Here is a 23,548-nt window from a genome sequence, read left to right on the forward strand (position 1 = left end):
TTTCACCGCACAATCCAATAGTTATGGCCTAATGTCAGGAAAGGCCATAAATAAAAAAAACAAACCTTGGACAAGCCCTTTAATTTGCAGCTCTATACAGAACTTGCCATCACTCATATTTGTAATCCCCTATGGGAACAGAGACCATCTAAATTATTCCTCCTGTTTGAGGCTGGATATTGATGGTCTATCCCTAGGATGGGTCACCAATATCAGACTGGAGGGGGTGCGGAGTGTCAGACCATCACCAATCAGCAGTTCTCAGCACAGAACTGGAAGCAGACGGCTCCATACACTGTGTAGTAGCCGTGGCACAATGTTGCAGCATATAGTTTACGTCTACGTAGTCCCAATACAAATGAAGCACTACATTGTGACTAGGACTTGTTAGTCGCAGCAACAGCAGATATAAAACAAGCTAACCACATGACCATGTATATACTTGAAATTATGTGTACACACCTATGTTATCTATTACATATAGAAGACTGCCAAATCAATGAAATCTATAAATAGAATTACCAAATTGGTCTGACAACCCTGGCTGAGAACATATTCATTATGTATGCGGCTTATCTGTACTCTAGACAGTTCACGTGTAATGGGTGTAGATTATGTAACTGCTTATTAATATATCCGGACTGCATGCGCCGATCATAAATAGATGTGAAAAGCCAATAAGGTTATCATATCTAACTTTCCTATTACTACCCATAAATAACCACATCAATAGAAACCATAGAGATTATTATTGTCAGAGGTTATTACAGTGTGAAACACGATTAGGCTAAAGCCCTTCGTAGCAGGCCACAGCCAAAAAGCGCGGCGAGAGAACCGCGGGGGAAACACATGACGATTTTTCACGCAACGCTTTCTGCTTCATTTATACTTATAGGGAAACCGCCAGTGTTTCCGTAGATATAACCGACATGCTGTGATTTACAAAAACGCTACGGTTTTTAAGATGACAGAATGTCCGCTGCGGATATTCTTCTGTAATGTGTGGATGGGATTAGACAGAACTCCATTCACTTTGCAGGTACTGTAAAACACCACGATTGTTGCTGCGGTGTTTCCACTGTGGCAAAAGCGCATTGTGCCCTTATGTTACTTGGGTTCTGGCTTCAAAGGGGAACTCCACTTGGACGGCACTTATAAATATTCCTATACTGGCGACTTTATAGCTGGACCTGTATATTGATAATATTGCTCATATAACTAATGCATAGCTGCAATCCCCTGCACAATGGATACTAAATAACAGACGCGCAGGTCTACAGACCAATGGAGAGTGCTTGGGTAAGTGCCGCAGCCAGGGCGGGTGAAGAGAGTAGGACCCCTACCAATGTAATGGCCTACGCTAAGGATAAGCCATCTTTTGTTTAAGGCGTGGGGTATACAATAGGTTATGTTCACAAGGAGTAAGTGAATTTCGACACTTTTATGGTGTTTTAACCATATGGTGCTAATGAGTGAGCGGCCACCTGCTGAGGTTTCACTGCTGAAGGACAGGGCAGGACACTTGTTTTTAAAGCCTCCCAGTGAAATCATTTGAGGAATTTTACATGTTTATTGCATTGCATTTTCTACATTGGAATCAGCATGAATTAACCCGGTGTGAACAGACCCTAAATTCTCAGCCAATCCTGCCATGATTCGTGATTGTATTTCAGATATAGAAGTGTGGCCAGCTTTCCTCCCAGGGCGCACATACTGTATTTTATTCCACTTTGTATTCTTGGAAGCTCTTTGTTGCCCCCTGCTGAGTAAATTAATTTACATGAGTTATCTAAAGGAAAGTGTATTTCTGGCTCAGGAAACAGCTTTTCTGTTTTCTTGACAATTCTGCACTGGACCAACAGATCACATAAAATAGTTCTACCCTAAAACCGCTACTTTACTTTCTACTGCCCTGGAAAACAATATGGTTTGGATAATCTCTTTATTACAGGTGATTATATATGAGATTGTTATGCCAGTCTCAATAAAAGGCCTGGTTGGCACAGGGTATAATGCACTACAGAAAATTGTAGGGCATTATAATAAATATAATGGTGGGTGTTAGACATCTGGCACCCCTATTTGATCAGATAATGGATCAGGAAGACAGCTCAATTCTCTATGTAGGGCTGCAGCATTCAAGTGAATAGGGGTGGATCTGCAGTACCTGGTCTGACCACTACACAGAGAACAGCACTGTCTGCTTCCTTCTCCATTCTCTGTGAACCAGCTAAAGAGAACAGCTGATCAATGGATATGTTGGTGTTGCACGCAGAAGGCAAGTATAGTCAACTGCAGGACCTGATGGCACACATGTGTTTGACTGTTTGTTGGGGGAGGGGGGTTGATAGGGTTTAACCACTGAGAATAGCTCTACTACATAGGAGCGGTGTACAAAAATAGATTTAGATCAAGACTATTTGATCCAGGGTTGAGCAATTAATTGAAAATTTAAAAAACGATCATCAACCCCAATAACCGACATGATTTTGTTCAAGTCGGTTATTTGGTTGGTGTCGCAATATTTGTGAGGTTCCACCCGCAGTTTCGTTCAGACCGAACATGTCTGAATCAAAACGGCTATCACTACACTCAGAGGTCTCTATCCTGCAGCTTTCAACCATTAAGTTTTATACATTGAATGCTGCAGGTGAAATGCACAGCAAAAACAGACATGCTGCAGGTTAAAACTCACAGCATGCAAAACTTAGTCGCAACTTGTGTATGAGATTAGTCGACGTATTACCTGCTATGCTGTAGATCGCAGTGGATTAATGGTGGGTAACCTGCCATGCTTACTGCCTATGTGGCCCTGGTCTTACACAGACATTAATATATGTAGATAGCAGCGGGTGGGTAGCGACTTACCTGCTGTGCGCCCATGTGGCCCTGGTCTTACATAGCTATTATACACATACTAAGCGGAAAACAAGCGATTGTAACTCCACAAGACCCCCGGCAGGGACTACACATACATGTAATCCATCAAAATAATTACATCCCTGGTGTACATGAAAGAATACAAGGTAAGGAAATCCAGTTACTGTCTGACTACAAGAACGAAACGTGCGAGTTTCATCGGGAGAGTAATTGGAGGCTGAGACCATTAAGCAGAGGAGCTTTTCATTTTCTCGCTGTTATGGGAGATTTCTCTCGGATACATATTTAATTAACATAAATAGGAAATGAACGAAAAGACGAAGCCGCAGGGTATAGTGTAATATTACTGACGTGATATGACAGATAACAGACTGTATCATCACTGCAGCATTATACCTATTCTCAGTACCTCAGTGTACGCTACGTCCTGCACTAAACGAGGGTGGTGTCATACAGAGGCAGGAAAAGGTCAGGAAAACCCCAAAAAAAGGATTTGCTGGGTCACAATGGAGAGGAAAGCGTGACGTATTTGTTATTTTAAGACCTAGAACACCCCTTTAAGTAGAGGTAGAACAATTACAGAAAGCAGAAGCTTTATTACTCCCTGGATAACCCCTTTAAAAGTAACCCGTAAACACCAAGCATGTCCGAAAAAAAAAAAGCTGCGAAAAGCAGTGTGTGTGAATTGAGTGTCAGCACCCATATTACACATGGCAGTAGAGCTGCAACCCAAAATGACATCACGGAAACCTCAATTTGTTTGTAAAGAAGCAATTCTAAGAAATGTTCCCAGAACTGCTTCCATGGAAAACCACATTGTGGCAGCGCCTGTAAAACGTCTGTCTGCCATTTAACTGGATGCAGAAATCAGAGCAATCCATAGGCAACTTAAACATATAGCATGTGCTGTAGGTATGGGGGGGGAAACTAGCACGGCGCAGTATCTGTTAGGGTAACGGTCGCAGTATTTTGTGAAATATTCTTTACTCCAACAGCAGCTAGTTTTTGCTACCAGCAACTTCATCTTCTTTACCTTCTGTGTAGTCAACACAGCGTCCTCTGCTGGCTGAAGCAGGTAATCTACAGCTAGCATCCATATTTATGCCTACCAGTACCAATGTTCATGGCAATTGAGGCAAATGCCAATATACATCCAAAGTCTTTTTCCCCCTCAAAGATATCCACTGAAAAATGAAACCGAATTACCCGGAGGAGTGTCAGGAGGAACAGCGGTGGGTCGAACGAGCAAATGTTTGGCCATCTGGGACCCACCGATTTTGGCGAAGACAGCCAACTATCTAATGTGTATGAGGTGGATGGCCAGAGATCTTTTTGGAATATATCTCGTATAAGGCAACCAAATTTTATCCTACCCAATCCTTGACAACCCCACCCCATGTTCTACATGATTATTTAATAGGGGACCGATCTGTAACAGCAGGAACTAAAGTTAGCATTAGTTGGCCTATTTCAATAGGTTTGTCCGACCATCTACGGAGTCTTCCCCCGGGCATCATATGTTGGGGGGAGATAATCAGTTTTCTTCTTGAACCTTTGGTTCTCTGTGAGATTAGTCTCTACTAGACATGTCTGGTTCCCACTTACTCCCCCCCTCTCCTATTCAGCACATTGCTCAACAGAGCCCCAACTTATGTATGGGGCAGATAGAAAAGATGGCTGTCAGACAAAGCGGGTTTTGGCCAACATTTCTCATGAATATGGCCGCCTCTACTGTCCCACTAAAAACCTACAAAAGTTGCCATTTGAACAACAATTAAAAAAAGGTTCACCAGGACTTTAAAACGGATGACCTATCCTTCCAACACTCAGGACCCCACAGATCAGCTGTATGACGCAGCAGCATCGCTCTATGAGCACCGCTACCACCAGGTCATATGATCTGATTGTAGTTCACTCATTCATTAAAATGAATGGGAAGAGCTGCAATACCAAGTACAACCACTGGACAAATGTATGGCGCTGTGATTTGTAAGGCTTGAGATGCTGCAGCTTCAAATAGATCATCTGGAGGCCCGGGTGTCAGACCCCTGCTGATCTTTAACTGACGATGCTGGACAATCCTTTTAAGCAAGGTGTACCTTATAATACATTACGGGGCTGTTCACATAGCGGAAAATGAAGAAGAATTCCTCTTCATTTTCCAATCCTTTCTACCCCTGCTTGGGCCCAGATGAATGGGCCAAGTCAGCAGAGAGTGCTGAGCCAAGAATTCTGCAACTAAATCAGCTCCGGCATCCATGGCAAGAGCGAGCAGGACACTTCTATTTTTCAGCGTCCTCCTGTGAGCTCTGCCTCCCACTGAAAAGAATGGGAGGCAGAATCTGGGTGTAACCTGTATCAATCTGCAAAATCAGGGTCTGTCTGACCATGGGTGTCAGCCATTTATGTAGTAGTTGAAGTCAAAGTGAGAGTCGGAGTAAGGCTATGGAGCAATAGAGGAGTCAGAGTCTGTGGTTTCACTTACAGACTCCACAGCCCTGGCTCTTTGTATATAACGCACATAATACATTACAAATCATTAATACCTAGGCTAGATATTGATCCTTATATGACATCAGGTGACAAAACTGCGATAATAGGAGGGAAAGAGCGGATATAGCAATCTGTCAAACAATTATCAGGTGTACCGAGCCTCACATGATACATTACATTTACCTAGGAGCCAACGTGCAATAAATGAAGTGAACGATTAGTGTCACCCCGGATTAGGCAGGTGCTGGTTTACAGAGATATTTGGCTAAGCATATTAAGGCCACGCTCATCCCAGGAAAATCCCACACGTATTGTTTAAGGTGTATAATCCGCCATATCCACTTATGTGTAATACCGCCACAAACCAAAAAGTGTCTTGAAATCATACACACCATAAACCGCAAAAAGTTATAAAAAAATGACCACAGCATAGAATATGATAAAGTATATATCAGTAACAATTGGTAGACGTAATGACGTTTACCAACAAGAAACCGTAACGGCCGCAGGGTTAACAGAAGCTAGAAGTGAAGCCAAGAACAAGGCTGCCAAAGGTAATATCATTGTGTCTTGTTTGCATATTATACCGGTAAAAACGGTGAAAGTTAATTCAGCTGCTGACCACTAGAGGGCAGGAAGATCATTCAGTAGGATTGCTCTATGGATTGCTAGTGCCAACACACCCCGGGGCTTAGGTCTGTGCAGTATAAGGATAGAAAACCTACACAAGCCATATAGTACATAGCCCTACAACTGGTCCAAACCTTCTAACAAGCTAAATCTTTTAGCAAGTGAATAGATCGGAGGAGAAGAAGATGAAGACCCAAATGAAAAACCTGGAGCAGAGGTGTAACTTGAAGACTTTGGGCCCCAATGCAAAATATGTAATAAAGGCCCCTACCTATAATCTCTGAGTGGTATATTTTATATGGCAAGCATCTTTGGGGCCCCGTCAGGGTCCAGTAGTGACTGCTACCTCTGCACCCCTATAACTATGACTCAGATTCGGAGAACAGACTTTTCACGAAGACCCTCAAGAGATGAGCAATGCAGCTGTGATGGACAATGTCCAGCAGGATTAAGGGTAAGGCCACACAATATGTTGGAACATTTGGCAAGGTTTCCACTGCAAAAATCACCTGAAACCAAGTACTTTTTGCTGTGGCTGGCCTGCAGATTTCTGGGTTCTCATATTGGGACTGACCAAGGTCTGTAGTTTTTCCACACATAGACCTATGAAAAGCTATCACCAATGGGGTTGTGGTAAACGGGCCCCCCACCCTTTACAGCACCTTATGATCCCATAATGCCTCTTGACTGTAGGTGAAGGAGGTGAAAACCTCTGTCTCGTATGAATTTTAGTCTAATGGGGGGTGTCAGATCCAGGAACCCCATGTTATGTCTCTATGATCTTTTTCTTACACAAGTTATGGCTTTAATTATTTCTAAGCACATTGCAACCACACTAATAAATCTAATAGCACCTTATACTGCAGTGTGGGTTCCCATACAGTGCAATGGTTTCCTACCACAAACCAGCAAGTCATGAAACAACCGGCTTATGTGTGCCTGCTCTGACCCTGGAGTCACAGGGTGCATGCGAAGAAAAGTAAGGCCAAGTTCATATCTGCGCTGGGGTCTCTGTTGGAGATTCCATCACAGTGTCCACCTTAAAATTGGAGCAGATAACTTTTTGTGTGTGTGTGAGTGTGGGGGGGGGGTCGTCAGTATTAAAACAACAGACACTCGACAGACCCAATCGCAGTCAATGGAGTCCATTGTACTCTGTGTGCTACTGCTATTTTAGTGGTCCACCTCTCAGTTGTTGTGGTCCTCCGACGGACCAGAGTCACAGAGATGTGATGCTACAGAGAACCTAGTGTCCTTTATTTAATATGTATTGTATATAACACACAGTAGTGAGTTTGCCCAGTGTGAAACGTATACAGGCCAGTACTAAAGAGACACAAGGCACTAGGCATTTGGATCTGCCACAAAATCTGGCACAGAAAGGACAACAACAGTAGGAGAGTTTAGAGAGAAAAGTAGAGCACTTTAATTATTGGGGGACACCGTTGACGGCACATTATTGGGGGACACTGTGTACTCACAAAACAACTGCAGCTTTTCTAGCAGCTTGGGCAAAATCCTATAGCTGCTGCAGAGGTACTCAGCGTATAGTGCCAACTATGGTGTGTCCAGTAACAATGTGGCAGCTACAGTGTGACCCCCGCACCAGACACAAAACCCTATAAACTGACAGAAAGAGCCCTTTATTGCCTGACGTACATCCCAGATTGGTAATCAGAAGTCCGCCAGGTTTTGGCACTCCCCATATGGACATCAGTAAACCAGTATCATTTATGATTTTGGTTGCCACAATGACAACTTCAACGCCCCTTGCAAGGGTGCACCCTGCTGCCTAAAACCAGATGCTCAAGCCCACTTTGGCATAATCCTCAACTTTGGCACTGGCGCACGCCCCAATTTTAGAGATGATCATTTCCTTTGTGATATTCCTCTTTATGAAATCCTTTTCCATGGTGAAGCAGTGCAGAGCTGTAATGTGGAAAAAATGAGCCAGTCAATGCTACAAATATAGAATATACCGAAATCCTCCGCCTCACCTCATGAAGAATAAAGACAGGACAAATAACCCACCACAGCTGCGATTATGAGCCATCTCTACAAGGTCACCAGGGATGACACAAAGGGCAGATTTTATGTCCGCCGAGATGTGACCAATGATAGGTTATAAGTAATAAAGTCCGCTCAACCACACAAAATACAGTGATTGAATTTGGTGTTCCTCTAAGGACACAAGAAATCCTTTCTGTCATATTTTAAAAGGTCAATGGAGAGATTTAGCATGCAGATCACAGCTTTAGCGAGAGGTTAGCCGCCTAGTCAAGTCCTAAAGCATGAGCTGTAATTTCTATCCAGCCCATAGGACGTCTCATTCCTTCTACCTTATAAACATTAAGGTGCAGCAGAGCAGAATGAGATGTGTGACCGTATACTCAAATATCACAATGTCTCATAAACAGCCCTCCCTTCAATCCCTGCAAACTGTTGACGTGCTCAGAGTCACTGATCTATTTTAGATAACTCTGACTTTTCTATATTTTAATGTCCGTTCAATTATGAAGCATATTTGATACTCCAGCCTTATCGAGGCCCTTATTACCAGTTAGACGTTTCCTGGGAATATAATATTGATGACTTTTCCTTAGTCTAGGTCCTCAATATCAGATCGGTGAGAGTCTAACACCCGGCATCCCCACCAATCAGCTGTTTGAAGAGACTGCTGCATTTGGATAAGTGCTGTGACCTTATCACTGCTTTCCAGGCACAGCACGGTATATCATAAAGTGGCGGGACTTGGTATTGCAGCTGAGTCCCATTTATTTAGAGGCTAAGTTGCTCAGAGTCCTTGCAGCCAATGAACATGACATCATATTGCCTGTCAAGCAGGTCTATCAATCTGGTTCTAGGCTAGAATTACACAAGTGTAACCAAATGGAAAAAAGAATTAAAAAACAAAACCCTAAAGCATACCTTTATTTCTAAACAACTGCATGTGAACATAAAGTTTGTAATATTCTGTATAAGGAAAGCAGTTTCCTGCTCAGCTTATTAAGCTGTCCTCCTGACTGACTGCTTATATACATAAGATTCATGTCTCAGTATTCAGCGTCACACACAGAGCTGTATAGCGAAGGGAGAAGTGGAGCAGGCAGCTTCTGCCGGCTGGTTAATTGATTTATTGCCGCATTCTGTGCACTTGCAGCCTCTTAACTACAACCTTGCAGTGTTAAAAGAGAACTGCATATCAGAGTATGCATAGGAGCAGCAATTTGAGTGTCTTTCCTATCCCCACTTCATAGACTAATATGTACCAAGTAACTCAGCCCCAAAAGGGGAGACAAAACTATTTCATTATATTAACTTGTACTCTTCATTTACACTTTTAAAATAACCTTGCAGCAATTAGTGAGATAATAAATGACCTTTACAAAACCCAATGGGGAAAAAACTAAAGCGTAACATTTATTTGTTTCCTAAAACACCATGTAGATCATTAAAATGAAGAACTTGTGTGTGCCGCTACCACTGATAATTCCCAAAGCCCTCCAAGACTGGGGACAGAAATGATTGTTCAGGAATGGCGGGGCCCATAAAAAGAATTCCAAATCTGCCAGAATCAGTGGAGCAGCGACTATTGAAGGATGCAAAGAGTTGGAGTTGGTGGAGGTGGTGAAAGGTCCTCTTTAAAGCAAGTCTAAATGTTTCCACATAAATTTAGTTTGATCATGGTCAAGCCCATGGTCATCTTACATTACATTCTCTCCTAATACTTGCACCTCTGCAAGAGTAAACCGAAAATTCAGACTTCAGATGAGATCTATGGATTTTTAGACTCTCATTCCAAAGCTATTTTAAATAGACACGATCCATTCTTACAGACACAAGGAGCCTCGGATCTTGAGCCGCCGGCATCTGAAAATCAAACATGTCTATTTTAAGATTCCCAGAATATGTAGAATGCATTAAGATGCCTTGTCTGGGGAACACATTTACTGGGACTTCCACTTTCGTCCCATGGGAAAGAAACAGGAAAAACGCACCAGCATGACACAGCAACATCACATAGAAGAAAAAATAAAGCTGGACACACATTACATAGCGGGTCTCTCCGTGGGAGCACAATGATGAAATCAAACATGTCCCATCCTTCATATTTCCAACATCTGTTGCGAGGACATGTCATTCTGACCGCATACACATTAGAAGGTTCAGCAACTCGGTCTAAGAAGATTTTAATGCTCTACAGAAGGGAAATCATAAAAATCTGGGCATAGACAACAATCAGAGGTGAGGTACAGACACTACCAAGTTCTGCTGCTACCGAAGACTGTGCATGAGACCAGAGCCCCACGATGCGTAAACAACACAATTTGGATGTGGCAGAAAAAAAATGCAACATTTTACAGTCACTGCAAGGTGGATAGGACTCTAGCGAATCCATCCACACCTTGCAGAAAAACATGTGCAGCAAACAGGCTGCGATTTCCAAAACCGTTGCAGCTTTGGAAATCGCAGCATGTTAATTATAGCTATGACGGTTTCCCGATTGGTATGATGGAAGCAGCTGCAATGAAAAGCGCTACAGGAAAACTGTGATGTGTTGCCGTCAGTTTTTCCTGCAGAGTTTTTTCATTGTGTCCCACTACAAGGGGCCTTAGCCTTAAACAGTCTACCACCTCCCCCAAACATATTCAACTGCACTATGTTACAGAGCACGCCAACGTGCTCCCAAGGCTGAAGGCCCACCCCCAGTGCACCAACTGGACAACATAAGGCAAACCTGACAGATACCATATCATCCAACAGGACCATCAGACCTCATTGGTGTCTGTTATTTAATGGATATAGTACGGATATCATTTTTATAAGATAAGATAATCCTTTAATAGTCCCTCAGTGAGGAAATTTCAACATGTTACAGCAGCATAGTAATACAGATACAGGATATTACACAGTAATATATTACAGACGTAGACACATATGCTGAGAAGAGAAGCTGTACTAGGAAGAAGAAAGAAGGAAGACTTCAGAATCATTAGTTTTCTGTGCGGAGTGACCTTTGCTTGGTCTGATGTAGATTATACAGCCTGATCGCGGTTGGAAGGAAGGACTTGTGATAGCGCTCCTTCTCACACTTGGGGTGAAGCAGACGGTCACTTACAGTGCTGCCAAGTCCCCATACATCGGGTGGGATTTGTTCTCCCGCATGGAGCTCACCACAGACAGTATCCTTCTGTCACCCACCACCTGTTCTGGGTCCAGGGGGCTCCCCAGGACAGAGTTGGCCCTTCTGATCAGTCTGTCAAGTCTATTTATGTCCCTGGTTGATATACTGCTCCCCCAGCAGGCCACACCTAAAAAGATGGCTGAGGCAACCACAGAGTTGAAAAAGCCCCTAAGAAGTGTCCCCTGGACTCCGAAGGCCCTCAGCCTCCTGAGCAGGTAGAGTCTGCTACAATTCTTTCTGTGCAGCGTCTCCAGGTGATCAGCCCAGTCCAGCTTATTATTGAGGAGAACACCCAGGTACTTATAGGTCCTGACTATCTCAATACATGTCCCTTGGATCTCCACCAGAATCGGAGCACTTCTCCATTTACTAAAGTCCACCACCATCTCCTTGGTCTTCCCAGCATTAATCCTGAGATGGTTCCGCTGGCACCATTCCACAAAATTCCGATTTAAGTCTCTGTATTCCCTATCGTCACCATCAGTGATGAGGTCTACCATAACAGAGTCATCGGAGTACTTCTGTAAGTAACAGCTGGATGAGTTGTGTCTAAAGTCAGCAGCGTACAGTGTGAAGAGAAATGTGGTGCCCATGTACTACAGATCACAGTGTCAGACACACAATCCCGGGCTCTCACATACTGAGGTCGGTTAGTGCAGTAGTCTAGGATCCAGTATCCCTCAATAGCCCTGGCTGAATGGTGTTGAACGCACTGGAGAAATCATAGGACATTGTTCTCACAGTGTTCCCGGGTTTCTCCAGGTGAGAGAGAGCTCTGTGAAGAAGGTGGATGATGACGTCATCTACCCCAATGCCCGGCCGATAGGCAAACTGGAGGGGGTCCAGAGCGGAGCTCACTAGGGGGTGTAGGTGTGTCAGGACCAGTCTCTCTAGGACCTTCATCAGGTGGGATGTCAGAGCTACAGGTCGATAGTCATTGTCGCCCATCGGGTTGAGTTTCTTTGGGACTGGTACCACACAAGAGGTTTTCCACAGTTGAGGTACCAATCCCAGTTTTAGACTCAACTTTTTTGTTTTGCTCTGTCATGGGAGTAGAATAATAAAATATAAGATGTGAACAGAGCCTTAGTGAAGGCACCAGGCCAATATCTACGTCTTTATCAATGTACGACTATATGTGATACTTAACCCCTTCCCGACATTCGCCGTAATAGTACGGCGCTGCAGGGAAGGGCTTCCCGCAAACCGCCGTACTATTACTGCGGATGCATGGTGCGCACACAGAAACTGTGTGCGCACCATGCACAGCGGGTGTCAGCCGTAATACACGGCTGACAATGCCCCGTAACACCCGCGGTCGGAACCGGGTCCGATCGCGGGTGTTAACCGCTGAGATGCCGGTGATCAACATGACCACCGGCACCTCCGGGGTTACAGTGTAGTATGGTGCCGATCGGCACCCCCCCCCCCACCCCACCCCCGCGCCGGTTTCGGGGGGTGCCGGTGTTCGTAGGGGGCAGCCCGGGGTCTGATCAGTGACCCCGGGTCTGCCCCTTCAATTACCCCGTCCTCGCGCCTAGCCGATCCTGCTGTAAATGAAGCTGTTAGCCTGTGCGTCTACACAGGCTGACAGCTTCCTATACAATGCAATACACGTGTAACACGTGTATTGCAGCGTATCTCTATTGAAGCAGTGATCAGCCGATCACTGCTTCAATCCCCCATGGGGACAGAAAAAAAAAAGTTAAAAAAAAGTCAAAATAAAAAAGTTTAAATAAGTTTAAAATAAATTATAAATAAAGCCCCAAAAATCCCTTTTTCCCCATATAAAATGTTTTATTATGTAAAATAAAGAAAAATAGAAAAAAACATTACATATTTGGTATCGCCGCGTCCGTAATAACCTGAACAATAAAATTAAAACATTATTTAACCCGAACGGCGAATGTCGTAAAAAAAAAAAAACGTAGAAAACCGCACAAAATAATGATTATTCACCACCTTTCCCTTACAAAATGTTCAATAAAAAGTAATCAAATGGTCAGATGAAAACCAAAATGGTACCAATAAAAAGAAGAGGTCTTCCCACAAAAAATGCGATGCAAAAACAATAGATTTTTTTCCCTGAATTGAATTCTATTCTGCACAAATAGCAACGCATTAAAAAATCATATAAATGAGGTATCGCCGTAACCGTACTGACCCGCAGAATAAAGGTAACATGTTACTTATGCTGTACGCTGCACGGGAAAAAAAAATGCTAAAAAGCAATGCCAGAATTGATGTTTCCTTTTACATCCCACCCAGAAAGAGTTAATAAAATGTAGTCAATAAGTTACAGGCCCCAAAATGGTGACATTGAGAAGCTCATCTAATACCGCAAACATCAAGCCCTCATATGGCCACATTGCCAGAAAATAAAAATAAAAATCTACCTTGTACAATGTGAAGACAAAAACCCCAAAAGTCGCCAAATCATTAGGACATAAGTGGCTGCGACTAGAAGGAAATGTGTAAGCGGTGCGAGTGTTTTCAGGGGACACCCCATATTTAGAGCTTATGAGAGATAATACACCAGCGCTGACCCCCCAGAATGCCCCTCTTCCCCGTCCGTGTCATAGGAGCTAGTGGGAAAATAGAATGGGATTTGGTGTACCCAATTTACTCCGCACAGCTTACACATTCACTTCGGGGTTACTAATGCTCACTACATCACTTGATAAATTCTTTGAGGGGTGCGGTTTTCAAAATGGGGTCACTTTCTAGAGGTTTCCACTGTTTTGACTCCTCAAGGGCTTTGTAAATGCGACATGGTTCCTGAAACTGATCACAGCCAGATCTGCCCTCTAAAAGCTTCTTGGCACGCCTTCCCTCCTGCGTCTCGCTGTGCGTCCATATATTAGTTTACACCCACAAGTGGGGTACTATGGTAGTCGGGAGAACTTGCCTAACAAATTGTGGGATGCGTTTTCTCCTTTAACCCCTTGTGAATGTGCAAATTCTAGGGCTAAACGAAAATATTAGTAAAATAAATTCAAATTTGAAAATTTCACCTCCATTTTGTATTAATTCCTGTTAAGCACTTATAGGGTTAAATTACTAGGTATATGTTGTTTTGGCTTATTTAAGGGGTGCAGTTTTGAAAATGGGGTGATTTATGGGGGGCTTTAATACAAGGGTCTTTCAAAACCCCTTCATAACTGGATTAGGCCCTTTAAAAATGGGTTTTGGAAATTTCTTGAAAATTTTGAATATTATTGTTTCACTTGTAAATCTTATAATGTCCGTAAAAATTAAAAGGGTGACTAAAGTTTGATGCCGACATAAAGCAGAGATCTGGGACATGAGATTTCTGATATAATTTTGGCGGTCTGACTATCTGTATGTAATGCACATCATTTCAAACTTCATAAAATGCATATTTTTCAAAATTTCCACACCAAATTTCCAATTTTTTTATAATTAAACACAAAACATATCAACCAAAATTTACCACTAACATGAAGTACAATGTGTTACGAAAAAACAATCTTAAAATCACTTTGGTAAGTTAAAGCGTTCCAAAGTTATTGCCACATAAAGTGACACATGTCAGTTTTGAAAAATCGAGCTTGGTCAGGAAGTCAAAAAGTGCCATCGGCGGGAAGGGGTTAAAGAACTATACATCAGCCTTTTAATAGTGATTTAGTCCCCGGACATAGATACACTATATACTGTCAGACTCTATAAGGACGTTCGCTTAGAACTGACAAAAATAAGTGGCCTGTCCACATACCAAGCCTTTTCTGGACACACCACTAACAATACGTCAAGTACAGTCAGCATGTAGTCAAGCAGAAATCTGGGCCTCCTGCCAAAAGATTTCCAAGTGTATGTTATAAGTCATTATTCATTTTATATCTATACATAACTTTGCTGGCAGTAATGGGAGCGACTCGCTAAAACAGAGTAATGACAGCCTGTAGTGTAAGGCAAAAATAGAGGCAAAGGCTTGAGGAGCATATCTAACACAAACTCCATTATAGTCCAAAATAAAGGGTTCCTACACATTATACAGCTTAAGGCTTACCTATTAGGAAACTGTGGCTATAATGCAGTGAAATCATCCAAATTTGTAGAGAAAAATGGTCTCCTATGGGGTAGTCCTCACAAAGAAGAAAACAACACCAGGATACAACCCTCAAAAAATTCCAGACAATGATGGAGCCCATTTATTTTACACTTGGTATTGCATCAGTGTATTACACAGAACCAGGTCTAGACCACAAGCACCACAGTCCTGTACTCAAGTAGCTCCAACCCAGACACACAACCATAGGGGGCTAGAAGCAGTATGGCACTTCTCTAAGGCTGGGTTCACATCGCCACCGCTATCTGCACAGGGATTTCCATCGTTTCCCAGGGAAATTGGAGAGGAGACGGCTTGCCGGCCATCAGCTTTAAAATCCATACATTTTTAAGGGTGACCAACGGTGTCCCCTGTCCAGTTTCCCTGACGTTTACGATGGAAACCCCAGGGCGGACAGCGGTGGTAGTGTGTACCCAGCCTCAATCTTAGTCCCTGGGATGGCTTTCCACTCGGTCGTAGTTGCCAGTATGGCTCCTCCACTCATTTCTAGTTCTTAGCGTAATATCCCTTTAACCCTTCATTTTTAGCACCGCTTCCCCCTCTCTTTTCCGTTTCCTAGCATGGATCTCCTCTCATTCATACACCCTAACATTCCTACCTTTCCACTTTTCTTCTTCATTGCAAAACTTGACCATACTTTCTTACATATCAGAGGCCAAAGTCTGAACATTATATACCCCAAGAATGAAAACTTTGATGTGGGGTTCACTTGTCCCTTTTGTGACGCACGGAGTGGAATTGGTATTAATGACATGGATGCTCGGCATGTAAGTGACAGACTTCTAGAAAATGGAGACTGAAATCACATATTGAATGACATGGGCTCTCAGCTCCAGGGTGATGTTGGCCACTTTTCTGCCCTGATGTCCCTTGACATGTCCATATTGGTGGGCTTTTCAAAGGGGTTTCCACTAACAAATTTGGTCAAAAAGGGGTCTATAACTGAATAAGGGTCTGCCTATAGAAAGACTCCCTGCCAAGACTAACATGTACAGCACACGGTCTGACCCTGTCAATCATCGCAGGCTGGGAAAGAGGATATAAAGATTGGCTAGAAGAGAGAAAGATCCGACTACACCTTGTAAGTCTCAAGTCTTTACATGTATTACTGATTTCTTGGAAAAAATAAAAAAATCTGCAGCTGCTGAAAAGGAGAAGCAGCTGTTAGAGACACCTGGACTTCCCATAGAGAAGACAGAGATGATTTATGGCGGCCTCTGCCTTTCTCATTCTACACATGCTCAATGAGAGCCAAGTATACAACTCAGAAAATGGTAATGTCACTTACGGATTCAATCCCTGAAAATTGGGCACCTGCAAGATCTTAGCATACCCAAGTCAGCTCTACAGTGTTTATATAGACGTTATAATCCCCCCGTATGGCTTTTGGAGGGGGGGGGGGGGGGTCACAAAGTGGACTACTTGCTGCAGACTTGTCGGTCATTAACCTGCTGCAATGTACAGTCGAAACAAGGTGGATGAGATTCCATCAAATGTGGATTTAGGCGACTGTCTAGTCTAGTGGTATATAATACCGCACAATGATGGGAACATGAAAGGTCCTCATTAAACTTCTAGAGATAACGCCTGCGTTTCCGCTGGTAGAATTGACACGGAACATGGGCATTTTTGAAAAAAGCAGCTTTTCCGCAGCAGATTTTTTTTCTGCAGTGTGTGAATGGTATTAGCCAGAATTTCATTTATTAAATCCTGTAAAACAAAGTGTTTTTTTCCACAGCAGCAAAAACGTTGCGTTTTTTGCAACGTGGGGATTTAGCCTAAAGTTGTTTTGCCGTTACAGTCACTTATTCCCTATCCGCTTCATTGACATAAAGGATTCAGGGGGACTTTCAAGCCCCTGTTCTCTTGATCAGTGGGGGTCCCAGTGGTCGGATACCCCCCTGTTCCCAGGCTGTCTGACACTTGTCTGTAATTGCATAACTCCCATAATACCGTACAATAAAGTGACAGCTATATATGACCATTCTTGTATCTGTCTATAGGTTGTTAGGAATATACGTGAACTCTTCCCTACATTCCGCCCAGAAGAAAAAACATTATATAGATGACGTACATCTAGTCATTGCAGTTATTTTGCCTGTCATATAAAATTAATGTCTCTGCTCTGTATATGTGCACGTGACGCCGCCTGGAGCACGCCGTTACATTAAATGTAACCAGCATAAACACTGGTAGCCAAGTAACGGCAAGCACAGGCAGCGTCTCTAAGAAGCCAGACTGCAGAGTAAGCAGACGATAATGGGTAGGAAAGTTTCACTGTAACCGATCACATGTCTTATTATACTGCAGATCCTCTATGTATCTATACAAGGTAACAGCCTTCACATATTCTGCAGGTTACAAACCACCATGAACTAAGTCACGGGGAACCTTGTCATATGAGAATTACATTATGAACCCCACCATGCATTGCATAGGATAAATGGAACAAAAAAAAGGCAAGCATTATATATGTAAATTACCCACTGAAGTCATATGGGCGGGTCTCCTTGATGGCCATATAGCACTTAAAGAGGTTATCCAGGATTAGAAACACACCACTGCTTTTTTTTCTAAAACAGTGCCACACCTGCCCACAGGTTGTAGGTGGTATTACAGCTAAGAGCCATTCACTTCAATAAAAATAAGCGGCATACCCATGGAAGGGCATGGATCTGTTCTTGAAAGAAAGCAGCCATGTTTTCGTAATCCTGGGCAACTCCCTAAGACTCATGTTATCACTGCTTAGAGAGGACATTTCACCACCTCCAAATCTTCTTGGGCAATCAGTGCTGTTAGTTTTGACACCCAATATGCTAATTAGTTTCTGTCAGATGGGCGGTCCTGGGCTGAAGCAGACAGTCTGAGAACGCCCACCTGACAGCAGGAAACCTGGTTAGCATATTGAGTATTGTAAATGGCAGAAATCATTGCTCAGGAAAGGTGGAGAGAAAAAATATTCCATCTATACCAAAGCAACATTAAAGGGAACCTGTCAGGTGAATTTGGGACACTAAACCACCCACAGGTCCTTAAGGACCAGCACAATTCTTCACTAAAGACAAAGGAGTACACCTCAGCGCGTATGCCCTATACCTCTAGCATTTGTACAGTGAAGCTGGGGTGTCCATCATGGACTTCACTGAAGAACCGTGCAGGCGCAGGGAGCACCAGAGAGGAGTCCGATGAGATTCATACAACTCATCTCTATGTAAGTATAAAAGGATTATTACCATCATCATCATCATCAAAAACAAGGAGATTTGGGAAAATAAACCCTGGTCTATAAGAACCAATGGGAGGTTTAGTGTCCAAAGTCAACCTGATACATTCCCTAGTTGCTGGAGGTGGTGAAAGGTCCCCTCCAATTCATACCCACCGTGGCAGGACTGACATGGCAGAGAAATCTTGTGTAAATGTATAGTGTCTGCCAGCTCCCTGGCCATGAGCAATACACATGAAGCTGGGGCTAACCTATGTCACACATGCACCGTGCACACATCCAGAGTCCAGAGCAAGCATACCTGACCTCACAAAGCACGGCCAGACAAGATTTCAAGTGGTGTAATTGACATTGAAACTTTTCTGCCATGCCCGTCATACCACAACATGACTCAAGCGCTGATAAAGTGATCCTGGGAATGATTCAAGGTCCAGTGTTGTGATTATTTCATCCCTGGAAACCCATATACATGAATATAGGCGTAATTTGCATGATCATAAAAACTTGATTTTTTTCCCCCCATTGATTCTATGGCATGTCAGATACAGCATTGGAAGGAGCACCACTGCCTCTTTATTTAGTGGACAGGTGGGGGTTCCCAAGACTCAATGATCAGCTATTGATCCATGTAGGTGCAGATCTCAGTTTATAGTATTTACTTACCTTGATGTTAAAGAAAATGACTGTCTATATTGACAGGTAGAAGTCTCAACAAGACAGGCATAATACATTGCTACGTACCATAATGTGTCATAAAATAAACATGCAGCAAAGTTAATGGCAGGTGAACTACAACAATACAAAGAGCCCCATGACCTCTGTCACTGCTATATTCATGCAGGAGGGTGTGTGCCGATATGCTCAACCCCACTCACCCATAACAAACAGACACCCCCGCGAGAAAAACCAGACTAGTCCAGCCTGTATGCAAAGAGGAAAAGTTCAGTACACAACAAAGACTGACAGGTGTGCAGACAAGCTGCCTATAACATGGCCACAAGCATACAGTCAGGGATTAAAGGGACGGCTGCAAGAAACCTACCTGACCAGAGATAGAGCCTAGCTACAATACAGGGGCTTCAAACTAATCCGCTCCCATAATATGCACTAAGCCAGGTTCACACTTGGTGGATTTTTTATACTTTTCGTGGCACTATGATGCAGTTTTCCATAAAGGTGGTCACTTGCTGGCTTACCATTTCACAGATAAGGAGAAGTTGTATGAGAAATGTATTCTAGAAGGACAGCTATGCAGTTGTAGGATACATTCTGTGCTGACCACTTCTGGGTTCTCCAAATTAGGGTGGGATTGTAGCAATGTCATGGACAGTCTTGTAACATATTTCTAGACACGAATAGGAAGTGCAGACAGATACATAAGGAGCCATTAAAGCTCCCCCTAGTGGTAGCTGCATACAATCAGAATTTCATACTTTAAAAAGGTTGTTCATGAACAGTTATTAATGACCATTTTTTAACACCTAGAACCCACACTGATCAGCTGCTGTGAAACCAGGCGCTGCAGAACACATAGCAGGAAGCAGACAGCTTTGTACAGCAGTGACCAGAATACCAATGCTCAGCTCTCATTCATTGGAAAGGCAATACCAAAGCATTGCCAATATACAATATACTGAGCCAACTGCTTAAAGGGGTTGACCCATTATGGACACTTAAAGGTCCGATTACTGGGGGACCAAAAGTCCTTGGGAATGGAGCGCCAATGCGTTCACGTGAACAGCGCTTCATTCATTTTATGAGGCTACAGGCGCATTACAGTCCCAGCAGTTTTCAGGTCATCGCTGCAACCTCTACATTACTTCACCAAGCATTGTGTCACACATTTGCACAGTGGCTGCATTTGGTATCACAGCTCAGCCCCTTCACTTGAATAGGACAGAGCAGCAAAGAAGAATCGGTACTCGGGAAGTATCACGCTGCCACTTCAAACAACTGATCCGTAGGGGTCCTGAGTTTCAGACCATCAGTTGGTACCCTATCCTAAGGATAGGTCATCAATTTAAAAGTCCCGTAAACCCCATTCAGTAAATGTGAGCAGGGCTGCAGTACCATTACCAGTCACTACCTAGTGTCCAGCGCTGTGCTACCCCAAGGCCAGACCAATACAGCCTGCTGAAACAGCTGATTGGTGGAAATTTTGGTGGAAATTTCAGGAGTCGGCCCCCACCAACCTGATAATTATTACCTATGCTAAGAAAATGTCACCAACATTACGATCATAGAAAACCGCTTTAGGCTGAGGCCCTAGGCTGCAGAAACACAGCTTTTGTTGTGGTTTTTTGAGCCAAAGTCAGGAGTGGATTGAGCAGAAGTATAAGAACTTGCTAGATATTTCCCATTCCTTTTGACTTTGGCTCAAACCCATAATAAAACCTATAACAACAAAAAAAAAAAAAAAAAAAAAAAAGCCTGAACCAAAATCTGCAACAAAAAAAGCTGAGTTTCCGCAACGTGGGGCCTCAGCCTTAAATGGTCTTCAAAATTCTAAATTTAATAAAAAGAACATAATACAATTCTATACCGCCAGATGCTTCAATTCCACAGAACTGATGTTTCACTGCACATTCTGCTCTGTACAATAGGTTAGTGCCAGGTTCTTCCTCTAGAGAGACAGGCATGGCCGCTTGACTGAATTTGATATCAGACTGTGAGCAAGAACAGCAAATAACAAATGGCTGAAATCTCCAAAATCTAGTAATTAAATGATAAACGCGGCCTTCCATTCATTTCCGAGCATCTTAAGTAGAATTACAATTACACAAAATTAAAAATCGAGATACGGGTGAAGAAGAAAAAAAAAAGCCATAAGCTGATCTAAACCCCCATAGCTCATAGCTACAACATAATAATAGGAGAGAATTTGTGTTATAATAAGAAGGCGACAGAAACGACAGTAATAATATTACATTTTATATAAAGCGATTCCAGATAGAATATAAAGGGCTCAATAAGAAGACGGGAAAGGAAAGCTTGTCAGATTACACAGCAGCAGGCAGATCTCCTTCTGCACAATTTTTAATCATCGACTATGTGCGGCGTCCGCTTACTTAATCCTTAAACCCTTTCCCCTTTCTCTGCATCTGATAATCTAGTTAAAACTTTCTTATTCTCTAACTCCCCCTCCCCAACCACCTGTCTTGGCTACCCTAATATTACAAAGCAGTAAAGCAGATGGTCTAGAACAATACAGAATTGTTAGGCTGGGTTCATATTGCGTTTCTGTTCTCGCTTTAGCTCGTATGCCGCCATAAGTGTTCACAGGGTTACGTTAGAGTGTCCATAGGGTTACATTAGCCAGATGGAGACCAAAAGGTTGCCCTGCCTCTGGCTGCTATACATCACACTTCTAATGTAGTGTTAATGTGCCTTCGCTTTTCTTAAATCACCAACCTCTTTTAGGCCTGAATTAAAAAAGATCCAGAATTTAGGATTTTCCTTAGGATAGATCATAAATGTCTGATTGGTAGGGGGTCAACAGGAGGTCCCCACACCAATCAATTGTACACGGCCGCTTCATAAGCCCAAACTATGCACAACAGGGCCAGAAGCAGCTGTCGGCGGTCACCATATAGTGGCTGGGGCATTGGAACTGCAGCTCAACTCCCATTGACGTCAGAGTCCTGGACAACCCCTATAATTGGGCGTTAAGTTTGTCATTGTGGCATGTACCTACACACTGTGACATGGTCAGTATTGATAAGCCAGTGTCAAACAGAATAGGAATAGACCCTATTAAAAAGTGGAAAGCTATTGTCCAGTTGTCAATTTGTTTATACGTTTCCAGGGCCAATATACATTTCGGGGTGCAGACTGGTGCTCTTTGGAGAGGATATGTATTACAACTATGCTACCCTCAGCAAGGGTGCAATAGTATGGGTACAGATCCACTCTCCTATAAGCCAAATATTGTGCCTTTTAGCCATTAAGATAGTTACGAGTCCAGTGTATTCAGGAGTAGGGAGCAATCCCTCCATCTCTTCTGCACTATTCACAGAGATTGACAGGCAACTGTGTATATGCAGGTACATCCGGCTAGCCGTCACTTACCACTGAGAGAGGTGGGAAAGCTCATGAATACACTGGACTCACTGTGAAGACTGACAGGCAGCCCTGTATATGCAGGAACATGCCACCAACCGTCACTTACCACTGAGAAGTCTCATGAATACACTGGACTCATATCTACACATCCAGTGTACTCTTTGCTCCTATTACCCAAAGGTTCACTATTAGAGATGAATGAGTACTATTCGATCGAATACCTCCCGGCCATAGGTATTCGTGTAAGCGGCTGAACACCAAGGGGTTAAGCGCATTGAATATTCCATCATTCCATCTTTCATTGGGACTCGCACTCCTATAAAGTTGGCACCGACTGTTCTGGCTGCTTACAACCTACATGGCTGACTGTTCACACAGAAAACTCTCTGACCTGTACCCACAGAAGAACCATTGTGTGAATAGCATCTGAAAAGATCTGTTCCCAGGGATAATGGCTTTAATGCACCTCCACCCTGCACCTCCAGCATCTAGACCAGGCAGATGTGACACATATCACAAGGTGAGAAGTCGGCTTGTTCTTGGCACCATCATCTATTCACCTCCTACACATACACTTCTAGTTTCAGGTGATCAAACCTTTCCAAAGCTTGTATTATATAAAAACATCATGTTCTGCTTTAGAAATGTATTCAGCGGAGTAGATAATTCACAAAGAAAACGGCCAAGTACTTTGTTCTTACATATCCAGACGCAATTCTCTTAAAAAAAAAAAAAAAAAAAAAAACTAATAAAAAGACAACATAGTCTCTGTTGCTGTGCAAGCCGGCTGTCATCTTGCAACGCGAACTTGTCAATAAGACGACACCTAGGTAAGAACATTAATACTGAAGAGTTTGCAGCGCACATTCAGCGTAGAAGACAAGTAACTTTCCTGATGTATACTCCAATTGAATGGGCTCTCAGGTTTTTTTGGGGGGTAGGCATTAGATTGGTGGGGGTCCCACTCCTGGCACCCTCACAGATC

At 43.1% G+C, this 23,548-nt stretch overlaps 1 protein-coding gene across 3 annotated transcripts in view; it reads right to left on the bottom strand.

Annotated features, from left to right (window-relative positions):
- Nucleotides 1-23,548, bottom strand: part of SSH2 (slingshot protein phosphatase 2) — a 163,370-nt gene that overhangs the window by 97,485 nt on the left and 42,337 nt on the right. The gene's annotated exons all lie outside the window — the stretch shown is intronic.

The sequence above is a fragment of the Leptodactylus fuscus genome, chromosome 2, assembly GCF_031893055.1.
Source record: "Leptodactylus fuscus isolate aLepFus1 chromosome 2, aLepFus1.hap2, whole genome shotgun sequence".
NCBI classification, from domain to species: Eukaryota; Metazoa; Chordata; class Amphibia; order Anura; family Leptodactylidae; genus Leptodactylus; species Leptodactylus fuscus.